A 20,369-nucleotide genomic window follows, 5' to 3' on the forward strand; every position below is an offset into this window, starting at 1 on the left:
CAAACCAACTCAAGGTTATGAGCCCCGCAATAATGGCAAGAGTTAACAAGCTTTCGGAGAAGAGTAATACTAGTGAGGAGACAGAGCAAGTGGGAGAATAAAGAATAAGGAAAACATTACGAGAATAAGAATATACTACGGCAATTCTATCATTTATTTGCTAGCAAAATGGGGCTTTTTGTATTGGTAAATTCGGTGTTATCGTGTGGAATAACAAAAAGATGACGCGTAGCAAAGCGATTCAGAGTCGGTAAGCATGGAGGCCAAAACCGAGAGAATAGTAGAATCGTGATCAACGTCGTTCATCTAGATCCGAAACTAGAGCAACCGGTAAAGTGTATACTCGAAACAAATTAAACACCTTTAAAGTCGAAATCCGTTGTACCCGGAGCCTTCCTGAGATCGTGTACTCCGTCTGTTACACTATTGCAGTTACCACTAGGAAGTATCTCGTCCTCCACTAATCACATAGGCAGCGTATAGGCTAGGAAATTGAAACGGCCCCATCCCACCAGGTTATAAGAGGGTGTTTGGCTAAGCTTATAAGCTGGTCAAACTAACTTATAAACCTTTTTCGGCTTATCTATGCATTTGGTAAAGTTAAAAGTGCTTATAAGTCAAAAATAAGCCAAAAGCCATAAGTTGGTCACCCCAGCTTATGAATTTTTAGCTTATAAGCACTTTAAGTTTGACCAAGATTTTTACTATTTTATCCTTAAAATATTCCTTTTTAGAACAAAACTATTACATCGATACTCACTGCCTCAAGTATTTTTACAACCTACCCCCCTCTCCCCGCCTCTTCAAGTGTGCAATTTTTATTGACTATTTAAAATAAGCAAATTCTCTATTCCTTTTGCATATTTGTATCTATGTGATATATATATATATATATATATATATGTGTGTGTGTGTGTGTGTGTGTGTGTGTGTGTGATTGTGTATTAATCTTTGAACTGTATGGAATAAATGAGGACATATAAAATTTTTGGTGTATTACTTTCTAAGTGTTGTGGTGATGAAGACAATGTTTATTTCTCTTCAAATATTTTGTCCTGTTTAGGTTTATTTTTTACTGAGAAACTTTTGTCAATTTATTAATTATTATGACTTATGATTATATGCTTATCATAAAATAAATTATATTTATCATAAAAATTATCTTATCCAAGTACAATTGTATTTAAAATAAAATGACAAATAGAATATTTTGTATTTGAATCGATCTGGAATCCAAAATTTTGATGAAATTACGCCCTTATAAGTGTAAACAGTTCTAAGGTTATTTAAGTCATTTTAACAGAAAAAGAGCTTATCAGTACTTTTTTTATCAAATATTGCAGCATCTTATTATCAATTTCAGCACTTGTATCCAAACATGTAACTACTTATTTATTAAATCAGTTTCAGCACCTAATGCTTATCAGCTATTTCAAATCAGCTAATCCAAACGGGCTCTAAATATCCTATTTTACTCACTGACAAAACACACTTGGCTTCTGTTTGGCCATAAAACTTGGAAGCGTTTTTTTAAATTTCTGTTTGTTTATAGATTTTAACTATTTTTAGTGGATTTTGAAAATAGAATCTTCAAATCCCAAAAACAGCACTAGAGTAGTTTTTGAAGATTTTGAAGTTTTCTACTCACAATATTTTAAATTCTTTTCAAGTAAAATATATGTCCAAACACAATTTTAACTTTCAAAAATTATTTTTATCTCAATCTTCAAAAATTTCTTTTTTCAAGTTTCAACCAAATCTATGCCCAAACGCTAGTATGATGCTCACAATACATTAGATTATTATGTACTGACATATTTTTCTATGGAGCTATCGTTGTCATTGTATCTTACAAGGGTTGTAACTCATCCTAATAAAGCCACATCTGAGGCCAACACTCAATAAGAATTCCTTTATCTCAATGGTAATCTCATTTTATTTATTATTATTATTATTATTATTATTATTATTATTATTATTATTATTATTATTATTATTATTATTCATTTTATTAAACACTTTGTTAGGCGCCGTCACGGCTCCGATAGGATTTTGGTCTATGATAGTGTTAAAATTAGTTTTTGGTGTTAAATAGTTCGGCACCCTTCGTGGGCCCCTAGCAATTGAACGTTTGATCCAAAGTCACACTGCTTCATTTTAATATTTGCTATTCTCCTCACTTGTTAGTTAAACACCATGTTTGGAGTCAATAACTAGCTTGTAAACTCGACGACCCAGCTAATGGAACAAACTAGAGGATCACAAACCCCAAATGATCAATCTCCCGAAATAGTGCCATCGAGAATTCCCCAGTAAGATCCACTAGCAAGGGTGATAAACGTCGCAGGTCAGAGGAGACGTTGAAAAAATATTATGACGCAGCTAAAAGCTTAAATTAGAGAGGCGTTAAGGTTCTGACGAGTGGCACTATGGGAACAACGCCAAACCTACCTCTAAAGGTGTGTGTCGTCATAGAAACCCCTAATTCTAAACTATGAAATACAGGAACAAGGGAACTTCTGAATAACACTAAAGCCAAGGGAACATGTAAGATCGAAAATTGTGAATAATAAAATTTGAGCGAGAACAGTTCGGAGGCTACCAAGAGGCTGAAAGATAGTCATCAGAAATTCTCACCCAAGACATAGAACGATGTGTATCACATGTACATCACTAAACTTCACATAAAAGAATATATCTCAACACTCTACGGATTCAAAAAGAAAGATACAAGGGGATATAAGCATCGACCGAAAATGGACTGTAGACCGGAAGATACCAATACTGAGACCCTAGGGTACGATATGAACCTTATTCCAGTCCCTTGCATCGATAAAATAGTCTGAGGCAAAAGCCAATCCAGGACAATAAAATTTATGGACGAAAGGAAGAACACAATTTCACACCGAGCAGGAAAAGAACCGAAAAAGCATTAAAAGTCAGTGATTACCACCTCAAGCCAAAGCTTGCGGATTACAACCTCAATGGTAATACATCTAAGCTAGTGGTGGTGATCAAAGATATGGGAGTAAAAATAAGGTGGCCAAAATAAATGAGAACAAATCCAAGTAAGCGGAGTCAGGAATTTTGTTGCGAGTTCCATAACGGTCATGGTCATAAGACTACTGACTCTAGAGTCCTTCAAAATGAAATAGACCGTCTTCTCAAATAAGGATATCTCGTTGAACTCTTCAACGAGAAAGTGAAGAAATCCTGTATGAAGAACAGAAGCAAGGAGGAGAAGCCTCGGGTTCCGACACCAAAATGAATAGTCAACGTCATATTTAGAGGAGAAGAAGTAAGCGAGGTAACTTTTATGGTAGCAAAATATTTTGCAAAAGTATTTGATTTGCATGAAAAGCGTACTTAGCAGATATTATCTAGAGAAAGTATGACGAGGATGTGGACAACCTGATCATACCGCACAATGATGCCCTAGTAATAACTCTATGCATTTTAAATACTAATGTTAAACAAGTTTTGGTTGATCGAGGCAGCTCGGCGAATATCATCCAATTATAGGTGATCGAGAAAATGAATCTCACGGGCCAAATTGTTCCAAAAGTACGATTACTTTTTGGATTCAACAACTCCAGCAAGATTACCAGGGGTGAAGTGACATTAACAACCTTTGAAAAAGGGATGGTCAAAGAAACTTTGTTCCAAGTAATAGCTGGTGACATGGCCTATAATTCCATCCTGGGAGGCTTTAGATTAACAAGATGGATGCAGTCCCATTAACATTGTATCAAGTGATCAAATTCCCATTCAAGTGGGAACGAAAGAAAATAGGCGAGAGCAAAAAACATATCGAGAGATCAACTCAATAACAACTGCGAGCAGCCTATCCAAATATTAGATAGCCAAATAGCAACTAATGCAGCCAAAGCTCTGGAGCAATAAAGCTCCATCAACGGAATCTGGTCCTTGTGATTCCAAAAAGGAACCTTAACACTCTTGGATAGAATCATTAAACCAGAAGAATATGATGCCTCAAAGTCAAATGCTGAGGAATTAGAATAAGTCATCGCTTTTATTGACTTCACGGAGAGGAAGGTTTCTGTGGGTTCGGGACTCACTCCAAAGTTAAAATATAAGTTAATTAATTTTCTACGTGCTAAATAGGATTATTTTTCTTGGTCACACACAGACATAATAGGGATTCACATAGAAGTGATGACTCACAAGCTAAACATACACCTAAAATTGATGCCCCGTCAAACAAAAGAAACGGAAGTAGGGATCATATTGGAACAAAGTTATCAATAATGAAATCTCCAAACTGTTGAAAATCGAAACTGTTAGAAAATTTAAATATCCAAAATGGCTGGCCAATGTTGTGGTCGTACCAAAGAAAAATAACAAATGGAGGGTATGTATCGATTAAACCAACCTAAATAAATATTGTCTGGAAGACTCTTTCCCGCTACCTCATATCAACTAACTCGTTGATGTGATAGTTGGCCATGAGTTTGTGAGTTTTCCTAGACACTTATTATGGGTTCAACCAGATCAAAGTGGACCTGGAGGATGAAGAGTAAACATCCTTCTTTACCAACAAGGGAACTTACTACTACAGTATAAATGTCGTTCGTCTTGAAAAATGGAGGAGCAATGCATCAAGAGATCGGTCAATATAATGTTCAAAAATTATATTGAAAAGTCCATAAAAGTTTACATTTATAACATGTTAGTCAAATCATTGTAGGCGGAGGACCACTTTGACCACCTAAAAGAGACATTCCCTACTCTTAGGAAGTATCACATAAAGTTGAATCCGAAAAATATACTTTCGGAGTGATATCGGGTAAACTCCTAGGTTTCCTAGTATCCAATAAAGGAATAAAAGTAAACTCGACTCAAAGTAAGTCCATCAATGACATACCCGAAATGTTAACCAGCAAAAAAGAAATAAAGATTAACAGGCCGGACAACAGCCTTGGGTCAATTCATTGTCCCGATTATCAGAATGATACCACAAATTCTTCTTAATACTAAAAGAGTAAAAGAATTTCGAGTGGACCCTCGAATGTCAGCAAGCATTAAAGGACTTGAAGAACTATTTATCAAATTCACTGTTATTATCCAAACCTCGAGAGGGAGAACAATTACTGATTTACCTGGCAGTATCCAAAGCCTCGGTAAGTGTGGTATTGGTACAAGAGGACAAAAGGTACACAATCTTCAATTTCATATTTCAGCAAAATATTATTAGATATTAAAATTAGATATCTTCACTTAGAGAATTAGCACTAGCACTCATAGTGGCTGCCCAATAAATAAGACTCTATTTTCAGTGGCATCCGATTTTCCTAGTTACCACTTTCTCGTTATGAAGTATCCTCCACAAATCGGAACTCTCAGGATGACTTGCCAAAGGGGCAGTCGAGTTGAGTGCATATGATATTTCATATCAACCTTGTACTTATATTAAGTCACAAGTCTTAGGGGACTTTGTCACTGATTTCAATATGGGCATACTTCCCGAAATGAAAAAGGAAGTGACAATTGCTTTCAGAATAATTCCGTGAACTTGGACCTTCTGTATGAACGACTCATCTAGCATGAAAGAGTCCAGATTGGCATACTACTTATCACCCCAAGTGGGAAAACAAGGCTGCAATCTATCAAATTTCATCCTATGACTAACATGAAGCCTAATATGAGGTTGTTGTTGCAGGACTTGTGTTAGCCCAGGACTCGAGGCCTAGTGTATAAAATTGAAAAGTGATTCTCAGTAGGTAATAAATCAAGTGCATGGAACTTACGTAGCACAAAAAGCTTGTATGAAATAGTACTTGGCTAAGGTGGACTCTACATCCTCTCTTGGAGTCCTCTGCATGCAACGATTTGACCAATTTATCGACATAAACTACAAGGACTTCCCAATGTAATTTTTAAATATCGTATTGACCAATCTCCCATACGTTGCTCTTATATTTTTCAAGCGGAACGACATCATTTTATACAGTAAGTTCCCTTATCAGTAATGAAAGACGTTTTCTCTTGATCCTCTAGGCCCATTCTAATCTGGTTGTACCCAGAATAAGTGTCCAAAAAACTCAATAACTATTGTCCAACGATTGCATCAATGAGTTGGTCGATATAAGGTAAAAGGAAAGAGACTTTTGAACATGATTTATTTAGGTTGGTGTAGTCGATACATACCTTCAATTTGCCATTTTTCTTGGGCACGACCATAGCATTGGCCAGCCATCCAGATATTTGACTTCCCTTATCAATCTACATCCAAGGTCTTACCAGGATGGCATTATAGTCCATGTCACCGGCTACTAATTTGGAATGGAGTTTCTTTGAACAACCTTGTCAAGGTTATAAATGTCATTTTACCTCAGGTTATCTCATTGGATTTGTTTCAACCCCAAAAGCAATCGTTCTTTAGGGATGATTTGGCCCGTGAATTACATTTCCTCGATCACCCATAATTGGATAATGTTTGCCAAGTTGCTTGGATCAACCAAAAATCGTCTAACGTCAGTGTCTAAAGAGTTATTACCAAGGCATCATTGTGGGGAATGGGTAGGCTATCTACATCATTGTCATTGAAGGTTATACTTTTTCTAGATAACGTTTGCCGAGTATGTTTTTCATGCAAGACAGACACTTTTGAGAACTTCTTTGCTATCATGAAAGTCACCCTATTTACTTCTTCTCCTCCAAATATGACGTTGACTATTCATTTTGGTGTAGGGACTTAAGGCGGCTCCTTCTTGCTTTAGTTCTTTAAGTAGGACTTCTTTCCTTTCTCGTTGAAGAGTTCAGGGAGATATAATTATTTCAGAAAATGATCTATTTTATTTTAAAAGACTACAGTCATTGGTCTTGTGACCATGATCATTACGAAACTCGTACCAGAATTCCTGATGCTTGCTTGGATCCGTTCTTATTTCTTTTGGCCACATCACTTTGCTTCATATATCTTTGAGCACTGCCACTAACTCACATGTATTGACGTTGAAGTTGTAATCAACAAGCTTTGGCATGAGCTGGTAATCGCTGACTTTTGATGCTTCCGGTTCTTTCCCTGCTCGATATAGCATTGTGTTATTTCTTCGTCAAAATTTCTATCGTCCCAAATCGACCTTTTCCTTTTTTCTTTTTCTTGATGCAGGGGCCTAGAATAAGGTCTATATCAGACCCTGGAGTCATGGTATATGGTATCTTCCCGTCTAACTTCTGGTCGATGATTGTATCCCCCTATATCTATCTTTTCTAATACATGGAGTGTTGAGATATCTTCTTCTATCCGAAACTTAGTGTTATACCTGTAGTATATGCCATTCCATGACTTGTAAAGGAATTCCTAAAGACTGTTTTTCAACCTCCTAGTAGCCTGTAAATTATTCTTGTTCAAATTTTATGAGAAGTCCATGGCTGTCCAGTTGTGTGGCATAGTAAGGAGCAACATCCTTTCCCTTTAGAATCAGTCTATGAAATCCCAGAGCAATTCACTGTCTCCTTGTTGAATTTTGAAAATGTCCTCAATTCATCTTTTCACCTTCTATGCTTCGGAGAGTGCTTTGATGAAAGTATATGCAAGTTCAAAAAAGGAACCTATTGAATTTTAAGATAGATGAGTGTACCAAATTAAGGCTCATTTGGTTAAAGACTCTCCGAATTTCTTGACAAGTACATACTAGGGTTCTTCTTTTGTAAGATCATTCTCACTGATTACGATTGTGTAGGCTATGCCATGGTCATGTGGATCCAAAATTTCATTATATTTGGGAATATCTGGAATTTTGAAGTTCTTTCGAATGAGTAAAGGGATGGCACTCGGCTTCCATAGTTATTGAGAGTGTTTGGCGATGTTGATTCCTCTGATTATGGGTCGCACTCCTGGGATCTGTTCGATCTGCTCGTTTTGCTCCTTTGGCCTGTTATTGTAAGGTTAGATCAAATTTTGTAATTTAGAATATTTGGTTGCACCTGAGCCCCGACTTCAATGTCATTTGAAAGTCCCCATATTCCCATATTCCTTAGTTTAGATCCGCCCTTAGAGGCGGGGTTGGCGTTACTGCCGCAACGCCACTCGTTTGGACCCTTAACATCACTCCGATTTGAGTATTCAACTGTTGTTGTGGCACCATAAAATCTTTCATCATCGCTGCTAACCTGCATTCATCACCCCTGCTAATGGATCTTGTTGGGGAATTCTCCCATGAACAAAATGGTGAATTCTGAGAGATTGATCATTTGGGGTTCTTGATCCTAATTTGTTCCATTAGCTGGGCCACCGGGTTTGTGGGCGGGTTATTGACTCCAAACATGGTATTTTCCTTGAATGAGCAATCAACAAGTGAGAATAGTATAAAAATTGAAAAGAAGCGGTATGACTTTGAATCAAACTTTCAATTGCTAGGGCCCCAAGGTAGGCGCCAAACTATTTAACCTAAAAACTAATTTTAGAATATATAATTAAATTTGTATTTATATGCCACTAGCAACAAATTGATTCAAAGTGCGTGTAATGAAATGAATAACAGTTTCGATAAATAAAATAGAATTAAGAAAGAGATAAAAGAATTCTTATTTAGTGTCGACCTCGGATGTGGCTATATTAGTATAAATTACAATCATTGCAGAATAAAATGACAAATATTGCTTCACACAAAACTATGTGAGTTCACAATGAATAATCTAATATGTCGCGACCAATTATATATGTTTTGTGATGACCCGATAGGTCGTTTTGAGTACTAGCCCTTATTTCCGTGTTTCAAGACCTATATTAGTTTCATTTTATATTTCTTGATTTGCATGCACAATCTGAGAAACATTTTCCGAAAAACATTAGGTAAAATTTTGAAGAAAATATGATTTTTGGCTATAAAAATAATTTGAGTTGACTAATCAAAATTTTATGTAAACGATCCGGATCGGTATTTTGACAATCCCGGTGGGTCTGTATCGTGATTTTGATCTTGAGCGTATGCTCGGAATTGAATTCGGAGGTCCCTAGATTGATTTGACTCGTTTTGCCGAAAGTTAGCAATTTAAAATTTAAAAATTTCCTAGGTTTGACCGTAGGTTGACTTTATGGCTATCAGATTTGAATTTTGGTTTTGATACTTGGTATAGGTCTGTTTTTCTATTTGAAACTTGTCTGCAAAATTTGGTACAAATCGGAATTGGTTTGATAGGATTCAGACGCTTGGTTGTGATTTTAGAGGTTCTTAACTTTTCTTTGAAATTCCATACATTTTGATGTCCTATTCATAGTTCTAGATGTAATTTTGGTATTTTGATTGCGCGAGCGAGTTCGTATTATATTATTACACTTGTGTGAATGTTTGGTTTGAAGCCCGAGGGGCTCGAGTGAGTTTCGGGTAGGCTATAGACTATTTTTGGACTTAAAGAGATTGCTGGTTTCAGCTATTTTTGGTGTCTGATGCTTAGTGCCTCGCGACCGCGAAGGGGAAATTGGAGCTGAGGTGGATTTGTTCATCGCGAACATGAGGGACCTATCGTGAACGCGAAGCGGAGGGGGTTTGCCCTTTGCGAATAAGACGAGCCTCTCCGAACGCGGTTCACTGGGTGACTTGGGGGAGAGTCGGAGGTCCTTCTTCGCTAACGCGACCAAAGGAACGCGAAGGCTTGGCAGGGGATTCCGTCGCGAACGCCAATCTGGACTCGCGAACACGTAGGCCATTTGGTTGATGTTCTTTGCGAATGCGTCAGGTGCTTCGTGAACGCGAAGAAAACCTAACGCCCAGGTATTAAAACATCTAAAAGTTGAGATTTTCATCATTTTCACCATTTTGAAGTTTGAGCTCGGCCTAGAGGCAATTTTGAAGAGGGTTTTCATTCCAACTTCATGGTTAGTAAATTTTAACTTATTTTTATTATATTTCCATAAACGCCCATTGATATTTAACCTTTAATCTAGGATTTTTCATGGTAGAAATTAAGGATTTGGGTAGAAATTGGGAATTTTGTAAAATTAATATTTAGACCTCAAATTGAGGTCTGATTTCAAAATAAATCACATAGCCGGGCTCGGGGTGAATGGGTAATTGGATTTTGGTCCAAATCTCTGATTTTGACCAAGCGTGCCCGGGGTTGACTTTTTTCATAATTATTAAAGATTGAAATTTTTTCACTCGTGGATAGTTTCTAAAGCCTATTTTGAATTATTTGAACTATATTTGGCTAAATTTGGTTGGTTTGGAGGCTAATTCTAAATAAAAAGTCATGGTTGAGCATTGATTTGGTTTCGAAGTGAGGTAAGTGTCATGATTAATCTTAACTTGAGGAAATTGGGACTAGTTGGTCTATTTGCTACATGAATTATGTGGGATTACTTATATATAAGGTGACGAGTATATATGCATTGTTGTGGGGTTAAAGCATGCGGGTGAAAATTATTTTATTGTATTTTGTTGATTCATTGACTATGCTTTTCATGCCGTAGATAGATTATTACCTCTTTAATTATTCGCCTTTATATCTATTGTTTATTTTGAAGTTGTTGAGAATTTGAATTTGAGTTGAATTATCATTACACTATGATTGAAGTGAAATTGCTTTCCACCTTGTTTTGCTATCTTGGATTAATGTTGTTGCTTGGCGAGGAAGAGAGAAAAGCACGAAAGGTATTACCGCGCTTTATTTACATACAATATCATTTATATGAGAGATTGGGAGGATTAAAGAACGAAGGGTGATGTCTTGCCAGTGACTCATTATTATCATTTATCACATCATGTGAAGAAGAGAGTAAAAGCACGAAGGGTGATGCCGTGCCATTTTATTTATACTATTACATTATGAGGACGAGATTAAAAGCACGAAGGTTGATGCCGTGCCATTTTTATTTCATTGTCTTATTTGGTTCCCGGATTGGTAATTTACTTGGCTGCATTATTGTTTACTTCGAAAAGTTGTTATTTGGTGATTTCGTACTTGTCGTTCTTATGATACTCCCCCATTCGCATGTCCCCTCCTAGTTAATGTTTTATTTGCCCTACTTGTTATTTTGTTGCTCTATGTATATATCTGTGCATGTTTTTAGTAGGTGTTTTATCATAGCCTCATCACTGCCTCGTCAGGGTTAAGCTTGACACTTATGGAGTACATTGGGTCGGTTGTACTCATGCTACACTTTTGTACTTCTTCTGCATATACTGGTGTTGATCCCAGCAGTGTCTAGTGGTATTTTTGCTCGGATTCAGCTGTATTGGAGACTTGAGGTATAGTTGCACGACGTCCGCAGCCCTGAAGTCCCCTTATTTATCTATTTTACTGTTTATTTAGTTTCAAACAATTGTACTTTGTTTCAGACCGTTTATGTAGTATTCTAGTTGCTCATGTACTTGTGACTCCGGATTTCTGGGAGTAGTTAACATCGTGTTATTTCTATTTACACAGTGTTAAATTCTGAGTTTATTAATCATTAGATTTCATTACTTTGTGATAATTGTTAAAGGTCGGTTAACTAATTCAATAATGTCGGCTTGCCTAGCAAGTAGATGTTAGGCGCCATCAGGGTCCCGAGGTTGAGAATTTCAGGTCGTGACAAGTTGGTATCAGAGCACTAGGTTACCTAGGTCTCACGAGTCATGATCAAGCTTAGTAGAGTCTAGAGGATCAATACAGAGATGTCTGTATTTATCTTCTAGATGCTAAAGAGCTTTAGGAGCATTTCACTTCTTTCTTTCTCTATCGTGCGACTTTATTCTATTACTGAAGTTTGAACCATTCTATTCATGTTCTCTCGCAGATGGAGAGAACTCACAAACATCTACAGCAGGGCAGAAGCTAGAGCCCCCTGTTGCAGCCACTACCAGGTGTAGGGGCCAGGGCCAAGGCAGAGCTCAGCCTAGAGCACGTGCAGCAACACCCGCTACGGATCCTCAAATTGATCATGAGGATGAGATCCCAGTTCAGACCGTATCAATCGTACCCACTTAGGTCCCAAAGGGATTTATAACCATTCCCATACTTCAGGATCCTCTGGTCCGCTTAGTTGGACTCATGGAGAGTGTGGCTCAAGTTGGAGTATTTTCTATGGCACCAGCGGTCTCTCAAGCTGGGGGAGGAGCACAGACTCCCGCCACTCACACTCCGGAGCATATGGCTCTCATATACCAGACTCCGGTGAATCTAACTGTTGGAGTTGTTCAGCCTGTTATTGCTACATAGACCGGGGAGAGACACGTGATATCTTCTGAGGGATTGATGAGGTTGGATAAGTTCACAAAGCTCTTTCCTATTCATTTTAGAGGTGCACCTTCTGAGGACCCATATGATTATTTGGATCGTTGCCATGAGGTGTTGCGCAACATGGGTATTGTTGACTCCAATAGGTTCGACCTTGTAGTGTTCCAGATGACCGGTTCTACCAAGAAGTGGTGGCAAGATTATGAGCGGAGTAAACCAGCAGGTTCGCCGACCCTCACCTGGGATCAATTTTTGCAGCTTTTTCTGGAGAAGTTTATTCCTTTCACTCTAAGAGAGGAGTACCGCAAGCAGTTCGAGCGCCTTCGGCAGGGTTGCATGACTGTTACCAAGTATGAGACCCAATTTGTCGACCTAGCTCGCCATGAAGTTAACTTACTCCCTACTGAGAGAGAGAGAGAGTAAGGAGATTCATTAACGGCCTTACCTTTGGTATTAGACTACAGATGGCCAAAGAGACATGGGATGATATTCCTTTCCAGCGGGCGGTAGAGATTGCTAGACGGATCGAGATGATTTGTAGTTAGGGTAGAGAGGCGGTATCTAAGAAAAGGCCTCATCATTTTGGTGGTTTCAGTGGTGCCTCATCTAGAGGCAAAGGTTCTTTTGGTAGAATCCATCCTACTAGGCTAGTTCAGTCAACACTCCAGGCATCCCACGGTGCTTCAGGAAGTTGTGGTTCATATGGTCATCCTCCGGAGTAGCCAGCCTAAAGTGCACCTTCAGCTCCCATCATGCACCACCGATTCAGAGCTATCACAGTGAGTATGCGGGCCAACAGGGTCAGCCTAAGCTTCAGCAGCCACAGCAGCCGAGGGCTTGTTATACCTGTGGAGATTCGAGGCACGTTACTAGGTTTTGCCCTAGATCACATAGCAGTATACCACATCAGAGTTCTCGTGCTCTAATTCCGGCACCGGTTGCTCAACCATCTAGAGGCGGGGGTCAGGCAGCTAGAGGTGGTGTCTAGGATGTTAGAGGTGGAGGCTAGTCAGTTAGAGGTCGCCCGAGGGGCGGAGGTCATAGTGATGGGGCTCAACCCTATTTTTATGCAATTCTAGCCAGACCTGAGGTAGAGTCATCTGACACCATTATCACAGGTAATGTTTCGGTTTGCTATAGAGATGCCTCAGTTCTATTAAATTCGGGATCTACTTATTCATACTTGTCATCCTATTTTGCTTCATATCTGATTATGTCTCGTGATTTTTTGAATGCTCCTGTCTATGTGTCCACGCTTGTGGAAGATTCTGTTGTGGTAGATCTTGTCTATCGCTCGTGTGTGGTTTCTATCAAGAGCTTTGAGAGTAGGGCAGACCTTTTACTTTTAGATATGATGGACTTTGATGTTATCTTGGGCATGGATTGGTTGTCACCTTATCATGCTATTTTGGACTGTCACGCCAAGACAATGACTTTAGCCATGTTGGGGTTGCCTCGATTAGAGTGAAGGGGGACTCTTGGCCATTCTACTAGCAGGGTTATTTCTTATGTGAAGGCTCGACGTATGGTCGAGAAGGGATGTCTAGCATATTTGGCCTATATCCGTGATCCTAGTGCAGAGGTTCCTTCCATGGGTTCAGTACCAGTTGTGCGCGGGTTTCTAGAGGTGTTTCCTATAGATTTGTCGGGGATGCCACCCGATAGAGATATTGACTTTTGCATTGACCTGGTTATGGGCACTCAGCCCATTTCTACCGTACCATGTCATATGGCCCCAATGGAGTTGAAGGAATTAAAGGAGTAGTTGTAGGATCTGCTTGACAGGGGATTTATTGGACCTAATGTCTTGCCGTGAGGCACGCCGGTGTTGTTTGTGAAGAAGAAGGATGGGACGATGATGATGTGTATAGATTATTGGCAGTTGAACAAAGTCACTATTAGGAACAAGTATCCGTTGTCGAGGATTGATGACCTATTTGACTAGCTTCAGGGTACTAAAGTGTTTTAGAAGATTGATTTGAGATCTGACTACCATTAGTTGAGGATTAGGGCACAGATGTCCCTAAGACAACTTTTCGGACTCGGTATATTCACAACGAGTTCTTAGTGATGTCATTTGGCCTGACAAATGCCCCCGCGGTATTTATGGATTTGATGAACCGGGTGTTTAAGCCCTATTTGGATTCTTTTGTGATCATATTCATTGATGATATTCTGGTCTACTCCTACGGTCGAGATGAGTATGAGCAACATCTGCAGATCGTACTTCAGACTTTGAGGGATCAATAGTTGTATTCCAAGTTTTCAAAGTGTGAGTTCGGGTTGGACTCGGTTGCTTTTTTGGGCCATATTGTATCTTACGAGGGTATTAAAGTGGATCCTAAAAAGATTGAGGCAGTTTAGAACTGCCCTATACATACTTAAGCTGCAGAGATTCAGAGCTTCTTGGGTTTGGCGGGTTATTATCGCCGATTCGTGGAGGGGTTTTCATCTATCTCAACCTCAATGACCAAGTTGACCCAAAAGAGTGCTCTTTTCAGATGGTCTGACGAGTGTGAGTTGAGATTTCAGAAGCTCAAGACTGCTTTGACTACAACCCCAATGTTGGTGTTGCCTAAAGGTTCAGGATCTTACACCGTGTATTGTGATGCATCACGTATTAGGCTTGGCGCAGTATTGATGCAGGATGCTAAAAAAAAATATAAGAAGGATATTCTTAAGTATGAAAGCATTTAACACAAATATAAAAGGCACAGAAAAGGCCCGCAAAAAATATTTCATTAATACGGCAAGGGGGTCCAAGATCAAGATTTACAAAATAATTCCTAAGAAGGATAATGAGGCCTAGGACTAGGGTCCGCCGCTGGACTTCGAGGTCTAGAAGTTTAAGGTATATCTGGAATCACAACAATTGGCAAGGCAAAGACTCGGGGTGCTAGACCACATCGTTTTCTTTACCACCTTCACCCATACCCTCCGAGTTGTCTTCATCCAACCCAAGGCTAATCTCTTGCCGATCAGGGGAAGGAATACCAAGCCTCCTCTGAATATCCCTCACATAATTATCGAGAGAAGGAATCTTATTCTGTATGTCCATTGTATCGGCATGAACTTCGTGGAGAACAATTAAATGATTATTCAAAATGGCCCAATATTGGTCTAACTCCAACTTCCTTTTTAGAGCCTCATAAGCTCCTTGAAGGGTGTCCCTATCGGCATTACTGGCCCGGGCCCTTTTTTCGGCTACTTCCAGGTTAGACCTTAGTCCTTGATCTTCGGCCTCTAATTGGGAGCATTCCTCATTCAACTGTACCTCCACATTCGCCTTCGGAGCCAATTCAGCTTGAAGGGCCAAGAGTCTATCATTAGCCCTACTCAACTCAACCATAAAAACTGCCTCACTGTTGAGACACTCTTGTAATTTTAATTCGTTGATCCTCTCGCTACTTTGGTCCTCACTAAGAGAGCCTACTTCTTAACTCTTAGACTCTCAATCTCCTTCCTGAGTCTTTCGTTCTCGACCCTTAGTGCCTAATTGACTTCACCACCTCCTTGTCTAAAGCAATATCCTACCGGACTCTTTTTATATGGCCTCCAAGGTGAGCAAGTTAAGTTGCGCCAGAGGGAGAAGGTAGATCAATGAGAAGGACATAACCATACAATGACAAAAGAAAGTCATAGAAACTTACCATAGTAGTTTCATAAGCAATTTGGGTCACCAGCACCTCTAAATTTATGGAACTCATCTTCCCCCACTCCTTGGGACCCACCAACTCATGGAGATGGGTAGCAATGTGCTTAGGATCTTTGAAAAAATCAATCTCACAGGGCATAAAGAAAGTGATAACTTGTTGTTTGTTGGTACTAGCACTGGGGTCAATGGAACCCTCCGGAATTGGGGCGATCCTCTTCACAGTACTACTGGTTGGACCTCCTCCTATGCGGGAGGATTCACTCGGTATGGTCGAGTCTAAGGGTCCTGAGAAAACTCTACAGCTTTTTCCCGAGACAGAACTACTGGCCAAGATCTAAAACCTCGTCCATGATTAAGTTTTCTGCTTTCTTCCCGGACAGAGCGATAGCTCGGGGATCCTCCTCTTCAGAGTCGACCAAAATAAGGTCGGTGCGCACATGTTCTTCGGTGATGTTCCAAACAGCTTGGGCACTCCCCCTTCTACTCACAAGTGTATATCTCTTCTTTAGGAGGATCTTTTCCTCTTAGGAGGCCCCCGGGGGAGGCAGCATTACAGGAACTTCACTAATATCTCCATGTTGTGCTTCGGCAAATAGTTCCTAGTTCTCTGAGAAGCATCTGCCACCGAGGTTGGAAGGTCCGGAAGGATGTTGAACTCAAGATCGGGGAACTTTCTAGAGACCTGTGCATGTAGGAGTTCACCCACGTTAAATGAAAAAGAGAAGGAGAAGATGAGCATTAGAACATAAAAAGATGCTACCACTGTAGTTTGCTCGAATGCCCCTAGTTTGGCAGCAATGGCCTTTCGGGTTCTCGAGTAATTGGAGGAAATGCTTAAAACCTTGGACACTCAGTCCTCAATACCGGGAGCCCTATTTAGAGCCACCACAACAGTTGCAAGGCATAAATATGTTAAGAGTGATTTCCAAAATGAGTATAAGAGAAAAGAGGAAAAGCAAAAGCACTTATGATTGATGTTCTATTTCTCTAGGAATCGAATTTTGACATTCAAAAAGAGGAACTTGGTCTGTACCACCAACCTACCGTTTGAACCATCTTTGAAAAGTCCTCGCTGCAGTCGAATATCATAGCCATAGAACCCCGATGATTCATGTTGATTATCCTCCCACGATAGAATTTGGAGTAACAAAGATGGATAAGTTATTGGAAGGTGATGGGGACACCAGCCTCCAAGGCCAGTGAAGAAGGCATGAAACCAACCTCCACACTTAGGGACCGGCCTGGGTTCAACACACCTTGTACTTCATGCAAATTTTGAAAATAACTTCATTTACAAGAAGCTTGAACCCCATGGTAAAGGGATACGTGTGGATGAAGGAATGATCAGGATGGTGACTGATAAGTCTTTCGCCATCCCGAGGAAGTCCAAGAATGAATTCTCATCTCTTAGTTCACCCACAATCCTCCCGAACCTAGGGGATGATGTTTTGGGAAATGAGAGATGAAAACTTGAACATAGGAAAATTTTGGTCCCCTATATGCTTCTCGGTCTTTTCCTAGACCTTACAGTTGTTGTGCTTTTAAACTCCATTGGCACAATATCTGAAACCGTATGTTCCGACAAGAATGCTAGGTCAACCTTCTTGGATTTCCTCCTCTTCTTTGCCGGTGGCGAAGCAAAGTGAACCATCATCGACTCATGGCAACGACGATAGAGGTATCCTCCACGGTATCAGGAGCAGAAACAGAAGAAGGTCACTCAATTAAAGGGTTATGGCTCTGGGAATTCATTATTGAAAGCTAAAAGTTTTTGAGGGAAGGACTAGAAAGCTTCTTAAAATGGAGAAGGCAAAGTATATGTTATTTCTGGAGAGGAAATGGAAGTTCGAAGAAAGCAAAGGTAGAAAATAAAACACAAGGAGAACCACTCATTTATATAAGGAGAAATTATCATTACCTCGGTAACTACCGATGGCATCATCCGTAACTAGACCTACCCGTGTGTCTCGTTCATTAAAAAAATACGATATTTGACCTTACAAATTCAAAATTAGGGTGTCGGAAATGATTCATTTTCCCGCCTATGGAGCCTTTCCACTTTCAAGATGTTTTTCGAAACTATCTGGAAGGTGAATGGCCATGGTACGTGTGGCACACACGTGTCAAACGACACCACATGCCCAATGCCAGGAAATCCTAGGATGTTCGAGCACCACCTTATTTTTCGGGATTATGTTCCTGGGATCAGCAAAAAATCATCTGAGATAAAATATCCAAAACACACAAGGATACTATTGGAACATTCGAAGGGTTTGAAAATTTCTTTACAAAGTATTTCTAAAAAACATCGACAAAGTATGAGAAATATACTTTTTTCATTAATAAAAAGTCTAGTAGCTTAGAAAAAGAGGCATATTCATAATGCCCATGACTAGCCAAAGACAAAAAAAGAAGAGAAAAGCTCCTGAAACATTCCCAATTATTGGTCATTGCACTGGTCATTGGTCAATTCACCTCACTGATCTCCGGGTGAAGAAGCGAGGCTTGAGGATTCGGGGAAATCGAGCCAAAAAAGGAGCCGAGCAAGAAAGAAGGATCAACTTGAGTGACCGGGGAGTTGGGATGCGAATCAATATTCTCCTCTCCGCCATCCTCATCCAGGAGGCCCAGAAACGTCCCCCATTCTGAAAAATCTTCAAAAGAGAAGACATTCCATGGCTTGTCGGGCCGTCTCTATCGCCTGTCTCACCTTCTCGATCTCTTCATCCATGTTAGGGATCCCTGCACGAATATCCTCTAATGCTGATAACATGAATTCCAGGAAGGCAACATTCTAAGCAAACTCAGATTGCACCTTCAATCTATCGAGATACTGAATTGCTTTCTCTTTCACCCTGCAACCTCTCTTTCTTAACCTTAAATGATTCGGTAGAATCTTTCCAAGTCTTGAGAGCCTGCTCAAGGTATTTCCTCTATATTTTAGCCCGATTAAGTTCATCAATAAGCTTCGCGTGCTCATCGATAAGTTGACTCGAACTCGCCTCCTTCTGAACAAGTGAGGCCTCGAGGCACCTCACTCTTTCAACATACATGACAATAGGGGTGTTCATGAAAAATCGAAATATCGTATCAAACTAACAAAAAATTCCAAGATAACAAATTCAGAAACATGGAGCTTTTCTTTTTCCATTCATTTCCGCCAAATTAATTTAGAATTTTGTCAATTATTTGTATTCATGTACGTGAACCGACTGATGAGTCGTCTATAATTCGTGCGAATAACTAAATGGCAATAAAATACTTTATTTCGCATAAGATATGAATTGGATAACCAGGAAAGATATTTGAAGTATATGATATGATCCCCCTTTGGTACTTGTGCCTAAATTATCTAAATATTTTCATTTTCTTTTCAATTAAAATCGCTAGTTTATGACATAAAAGGAATGGGACGACCACTGAAAATCCACTTTTTCTTCTCGTCACTGAAAATCTATATTTGCCCAGAAGATGTTGTGGTCATTTTCATAAAAAACTAAAAGAAGAAATTTCTATTAACTACTTATACTAGGTCTGCGATGCTAAAACTTAAAAAGGACATCATGCTGGTGGCAAGCAACCTATATAATTCTTTTGCTTTTACTTTTTTTTTTGATGGAGGTGTTGAGGTAAGATAGAGAGACCAGTTTGATATCACTGATTAGAAGGTTATTGGATTCAAATTATTGATACTATATGTTGGATATTGGGTTTGTGTTACGGATCACTCATGTGACTGACTCGGCCAACCTAAAAGAGATAAGACTGATAGAAGTTACTTTCCAGGGAAGCTTATCAACTCCCAAAAGAATAAGAGAAGTGCCGCACGTGCAAACAAAAAAAATGACCGGCGATTTTCTCCTTCTCCTTTTCTTTATGTACTTCTCTTTCTCTTTAGTATTCACATATTCTCCCTACAGAAAAAAAGAACACAGTAAGTTAAAGTATTTAATTTGTGAACAAGAACTCTGTTTTCTAGAGATTCAGAGTACGACTTAGGGCCATTATTTTAGCGGTGAGTTCAACAATTCTTCCGTTGCATTATTGATAGGTACGCTAATGTTGTTCTCGCCCCGCGATTTAATCTAACACTATAATTTAACTTGTCATCTCTTAATTATTAAATTAACTAGGAACGACACAATGGAAATCAAACTTATATCTAAATCAATTCATTTATTCCTAACCTTGGAGGTTTATATAGTATTAGTAATTATTGATAAAGCTAACTAATTAACACAAGTATCCGTATGAGCTAATTCCTCACTGATTGCAATATTCTTGTTTGAATACAATCTTCGTACAACAAACTAGTTATGCAAGGAATATATTAAATTAATGGTTATATATTAATAATACAAAGATTGTTATGCAGTAATTGTTTATTCTAAGAACCTTTTGTTGGAATTTTAAGCTTGTGTAGCTTAAAGAGGGTGAATGAGAAATGGAGGAAAAATGAAATATTTGAGTTTTCCTCCTTGGCAAAGGGACGTTGTCCCATATTGGAGGAAGAAAAAGCTTTTGATGGGTA

This window comes from Nicotiana tabacum, chromosome 23 (genome assembly GCF_000715075.1).
Source record: "Nicotiana tabacum cultivar K326 chromosome 23, ASM71507v2, whole genome shotgun sequence".
Taxonomy (NCBI): Eukaryota; Viridiplantae; Streptophyta; class Magnoliopsida; order Solanales; family Solanaceae; genus Nicotiana; species Nicotiana tabacum.